Below are 6,560 nucleotides of genomic sequence, written 5' to 3'. Positions count from 1 at the left end.
CCGCACGCGCTCCGGCTGCGTGACGTCACCAACTGACGGAACAAAACAATAATTAAGCACATAAAAGTACTGTAATCAAGTACAATTTTGAGGTACTTGCACTTTACTTGAGTATTTCCATGTGATGCTACTTTGTACTCCACTACCTTTATTTGACAACTTTAGTTACTTTTCAGATGAAGATTTGACACAATGGATAATATAACAAGCTTTTAAAATACAACACAGTTAAACACAGTTAAAGTTAAAGATGAAACCAGTGGTTTCCAACCTTTTCGGCTTTTGACGTCTTACAAAAAGCAGTGTGTAGTCAGGGTCACATTTCACATGTCTATGAGTTGTTAACAGCTCCACCAAATAGTGATTTTTCCCTCTAAACTTCTCACATGCTTTCATTTCAATAAATGTTCAAATGATCAAATATTTCAGCAAAAATCAAAGATTAGAGAAAAAGCCAAAAAGAAAAGATTTGTTTATCAGAACTTTGTTTTTTCTTCTTTCCTCTCCCATTAATCATCTCACGACCCCTCAGATTTATCTGGTGACCCTTTGGAGGGGCCCGACCCCTTGGTTGGAAACCACTGGACTAAACTAGCTAACTGTATATAAAGTGGTTGAAACTAGCTCCACCTCCAGCAGCTACAACAGTAACATGCTGCTCTAACACTGATGCTTTTACTTGTAATGGAGTATTTTTACACTTCTGTATTGATATTTTTACTTAAGTGAAGGATCTGAATACTTCTTCCACTACTGATTGTAGGCCTAATTAATTACAATTTTGAGGTATTTGTACTTTAGTTGAGTATTTCCATTATAATGCTATTTTATACATCCACTCAACTCCATTTCAGAGGGAAATATTGTACTTTTCCCTCCACATTTAGGCTGATTGACTGCTTTAGTTACTTTTCAGATTATTAATACAAAATATAATTCAGTGGTGGAGGAAGTATTTAGATCCTTTTCTTAAGTAAAAGTACCAATACAGCAATGTAAAAATACTCCATTACAAGTTAAAGTTCTGTATGAAAAATCCTACAAAATAAATATACTTAGCAGAAAAATGTAGTGAAAGTATTAAAGTAAAAGTAGTGGTTTGGTCCTGTATGCAACTCAGATGAATGTAAGTCCAATATTCACTCTCTTTCATAGCTGTTTTTGTTCTCTACCAACTCCTGAGAGAAACATCTGACTCCTTAGCTGCTAAATGCTCCACTATCACCAGCTGGTCTACAGCTAACTGTGTCTGTTTGCCATTTGGTGCTGAGCAGATAGTGTGCAATGGCTTTTCAGAGCTTTTTCTCTGAAATCATCTGCCTGCTGCGGCCAAAAATGACGTTATGAGAGCACTGAGAGTGAACCAAAACAGTAAAGTTTGATGAGCTGAAATTAAATGAGCTATAAAGCACCGTAAAACCGAGGGGAGCTGCAGAGCTGCTGATAATTCTCAGTAGGTTCAGCCCTCTGTGGAGGAGGCAGAGTTGGACGACTCAGGGGAAGCCTCACTCATATCCCTGGCAGAGGTCTCTGAGAGAGTCAGAAAGCTCCTCAGTGGCAAGGAGCCGGGTCTGGATGAGATTCATCCAGGACATAGTTGGGCTGTCATGGCTGGCACGCCTCTTCAGTGTCACATGGACATCAGGGACAGTGCCTGTGGACTAGCAGACCAAGGTAGTGGTTCCCATTTTCAAAAAAGGGAACCAGAAGGTGTGCTCCAACTATCAGGGGATCACACTACTCAGCCTCCTGGGGAAAAGCTTATGCCAGGGTGCTGGAGAGGAGGTTCAAACCTCGGATTCAGGAGGAACAATACGGATTCCCTCCTGGCCGTGGAACAGCTCTTCACCCTTTCAAGGATGCTTGAGGGGTCATGGGAGGTTGCAGATCCAGTCCACATGTGCTTTGTGGACTTGGAGAAGGTTGTACGACCGTGTCCCTCAGGGCACCTTGTGGGCGGTGCTGTGGGAGTATGAGGTACTAGGGCTGTTGCTGCGAGCCATTCAGTCCTTATATAACAGCAGTGTGAGCTGTGTCCGCATTCTCAGCAGTAAGTCAGACTCGTTCTTAGTGTTGGTGTTGGGCTCCACCAGGGTTGTCCCTTGTCACCAATTCTGGTTGTGATTTTCATGGAGAGAATCTCAAGGCGCAGTCAGGGGTAGGAGAGTATCCGGTTCAGGGACCTCAGGATTGCTTCTCTACTTTTTGCAAATCATGTGGTTCTGGTTCCAAGTCTGAGGCCATGGTGCTCCATGGGAAAAAGGTGGACTGATTCAAGTGTCTCCGGGTCTTGTTCACGAATGAGGGTAAGATGGAGTGTGAGGTTGACAGGTGGATCAGTGCAGCATCAGCAGTAATGCAGGCATTGTCCCGGATCACTGTGGTGGAGGGAGAGCTGAGCCAGAGGACAAAGCTCTCAGTTTACCAGTTGGTCTACGTCCCAACTATGACTAAAAAAATGAGATCGCGGATACAAGTAACCAAGATGAATTTCCTCCAGAGGGTGTCTGGGCTCAGCCTTAGAGATAAGGTGAGGAGCTTGGTCATCCCGGGGGAGATCAGAGTAGAACCACTGCTCTTTCGCATTGAAACAAACCAGCTGAGGTGGTTTTGGCACCTACCTCCTGGATGCCTCCTTCTGGAGGTGTTCCAGGCACGTACAACTGATAGGACTCCCCGGGGTAGACCCAGAACATGCTGCAGAGACTAAATATCTCTTCTGGCCTGGGAACGCCTTGGGATCCCTCAGGAGGAGCTGGAGGGCGTTGCCAGGGAGAAGGACAGGTTTCCTTACTCAATCTGCACTGCAACTTGGTCCTGGATAAGCAGTGGAAGATGGATGGATGGATCATCACACTGTCATTTTATAGTGGAGTTATGGAAAATATAAATTATTATCACTATGTTTTTCCCCAATCTCAATGTGGGAGTGAAAACTAAAAGTCAGTTTTGACAGTAAGAATTATTTTAAAATCAATTTTCAACACTCCGATTCAGTTAAACAGAGCAGAAGAAATGTCAGTAACGAGCGGTTTTCAAAAGGGTCAAAGTTCAGCAGTTCAGTCCTGGTTCAAACTCTTGACAAAAACAGAAACATTGGTCACTGCAGGGATCAACTTTTACTATGAAGCAGGTTTATTATGTTGCAAAGAATTTAAAAACAACATGATAAGTCCAAAGCTATAGATATAGAACCTATAGATCTACCATGAATGAAAAGTGAGATACAAATTAAATGTACTATTATTATTATCATTATTATTATTTTAACAGAAAAACAGAGGGGAAAGTTCAAAATACAACACATCCGCTGTAGTTTGTTGGATTGTTTAATCAAAAACAACTTTAATTATAATTTCAGTATATTCATATTCAATTAACTGGTGTGAAATGTTACTACATGGAAGTAAATGTGATTTAAAAAGAGTATTCTTTGTAAAATACTTTATTGATACAAAGAGGTTAGATTTTCTATTTTTTTGTGCCACCATGCCTAATTATATATTTATTTATCCTATTTAGATTGTTATTCTGTTTGTTTTTGGCTTTAGTTAAACTGCCTTGAGAAAGCTGTGTGCTGCTTCAGGGAACTCATTTTACCTAAAACTTTTTAAGACCAAGATAGGGCTGCAACTAACAATGATTTTCACTATGGATTAATCTGTCACTCAAATCTGATCAATAATTCGTTTGGTCTATGGATTGTTAGGAAATAGCTGCTGTTAACCAAGCTAAATAACTGAACTGATCAGCTCACTGTTTTATCTCTGTGTGGATAAACAGCAACACCTAGTGGTAAAAAAGCAGAAGACAGGACGTCTGCTGCACATGTTTATCAAACTTTGACCAAATTTGACCAATTTTTAAAACAAATGAACACAAAATATTCTCTTAAATACCTTCATCATTTTGTTTCTTTTCATACTTTCATACTTTTGATTCCTTTGGTGTGTATTAATTCATTGATTGACTGACTTGAATATTGGTCTTCAAAAAGCTGTCAGGAGTTATATAAGTGTTTATATTTGAGATGAGTCATCTTGGCAACTTTTGACATTAAAATGGGCTTAAACTGTGTCTAAAAGTAAAAATCTTGAGTGTGTGTGTGTGTGTGAAATGGAAAATAAAACATAAATACAGCAAGTGATGAATTGAACCTGATAAATTTATATATATATAATATTCATAGATTCTGGATTTTTCAATGAAGTAAATGGAGTACATGTCATTTTAATCATTTCTAACCAGCTTTGTGGCAAAACCTTATCAGACATAAATTATTATTCTTTTCATATGTCTTAAAACAAGTTTGGAGGGGATCTTTAAGTTAGTTATTGTTTTTGTCTCATTTGTTTGACTGAATTAAAAACTGTTTTATGAGACGCTGAAATATTAATATTAATATTAATAATAATTTTTCAGTTTGTCAGTTTCACCCAGTGTGATAATGAAAACAATGAAATGTTATTTTTTTTGTCTTTATGCTTTTATGTTTAGTCAGTTTTATACTATTCTCCTGAAAATATGATATTTCATGCCACCTGTAATTACCAGTCTTTTGAAATGTCAAATGAGTTTAAACTGAAAACTTGAACTTTAAAATCCACAAACAGAGCTCAGATGCTGCAGGAAGCCTCCTGGAGGAATGATGGGAAACCAAATATTTATACTGTAACAGTCAAAGCAGCCAGGCTTTTCTGCTATGTGTCAAAACACAACAGACACTCATATTACTATCATGGATATATAGATATATCTATGATTACTGTCTTCTATCTTCATCTAGTGGTCATATACTGCTTGTTTCTGCAACTAAAGAAACCAAATGAATAACAGGGTAACGCTTTATACTAATGACCAGTAGTAAGTAATTTATAAGACATTAGTTAATAATGAACAAAACATTAATATACCTTTGTAAATGATTGATTAACATTATGTTAACATATCACAAATACGTTGTAAGTCAAGCTGGAGACTCCATGTGTATTAGCTCTATACCATCCCCAACTACTTCCATCAGTGTTCCTCATCTGTTAGAAATGATGTGTAAATGCATGACTAAATCATTTATAAGTCATTTACAAGTGCTTTTGCTTCCCCCTAATCTAAAGTGGAGTCTCCTTGGTAATCTAGTCCAGATTTGAAAGGTCTAAATATAGTGTTTTTTGATCTACACTTGGTCTGATGTGGTCTGGATGGAGAAATATCAGTGACATTGCCCTTTTTTTTGTTTTCATAAGCAAAATAAAAGTTTCACATATCTGAAAGTAGGTTTAAACAGTGTTAAGGATTTTGCTATGATGTCTACATAAATGTATGGGGTTTACTTTATATAAACGTTGTTTGATAGTATTTAAAAGCAACTATCAAATATATCTACATACATTTCCCCATTAATGTATGAGGTTTACTTTATATAAACATTATTTAACAGTAATTACAAGCAACTCCCCAATATATCTACAGACATTTCACATTAATATATGGAGTTCTGAATGTACAAAAGCCAGAAGGTCTATGTAAAACCACCACTTATAAGAGATGAAAAAAGGGAATTAACTGATAGATATCATTATTTATGTTTCTCTTAACTTTCCCCTAAACTCCGAAGTGGAAGCTGTGAATCGGAAGCTGATGTCATTGTCTTTCTGTGTTTAAAATGTGAGGTCTGCAGCTCTTCTTCACTCCCTTTATTCCTGTTTGGCTCCTTGATGAAGGTGTTAGCTGAAACGTTGGGCTTTGATTCAGCATAATGCTCTTTGAATAAAGAAGAAGATGATGAAATTGTTGTGATGTGTCAAGTGCCATGTAATTAACAAAGGCTTTTTCCTTATTATTCCATGTACTCCTTCCCCTCTGTTGTGATTGCTGAAGTTTGTTCTTTTTCTTTTCTTTTTTTTTTGCGCATGTTTGAAGAAAAAGTCATATTGATACCTCCACATTTATGAAAATACAGTTTTCTTTCCTCCATTATAAGTTTCATACAGGTGACTTTTTCAGGTGTCCAATTTTCAAATGATTCCCAAAACATTCTCTAGTGCAAACACATGAAAACAAATAAATGCTGTAATGTTTCAATATTAGTGTCCCAGAATTAGAGGTAGTTTCTTATTTTTTAACACCATTTTTATTGTGCTTTTAACAATTGGAACTTGGAAAAAACACAACTTTCTACATACAAAATATAAATTTTAAAATCATACATTTTGAATAAACAATACATGTCATACAACATAAATATATAATGCACAGAGAGATTTTAAGACATACCAGTAGAGAAAAAGAAAACAATAATGAATTTAAAAAGGTTAAATAATGATAAAAAAAAAATAGAATAAAGTGAAAAGTAAACTAATAAAAAGGGATGGTCGTCTATATCCTTTGTCAATGAACTAATTGGTGTATCTATAGAGGGTCTGTCTGTTTCTGTAAATGAGTAATTAATAGTAAAGATGGTGGTAATCATATTAATTAATATTTCTGGTCTGGTTAAAGTGATTTATTAATGATACTGTATCTTATAAATTTATTGTCATTTATATCTATTTCTTCAAAAA

This window comes from Thunnus maccoyii, chromosome 22 (genome assembly GCF_910596095.1).
Source record: "Thunnus maccoyii chromosome 22, fThuMac1.1, whole genome shotgun sequence".
Classification (NCBI taxonomy): domain Eukaryota; kingdom Metazoa; phylum Chordata; class Actinopteri; order Scombriformes; family Scombridae; genus Thunnus; species Thunnus maccoyii.
Note: the sequence above shows the minus strand (reverse complement) of the source record.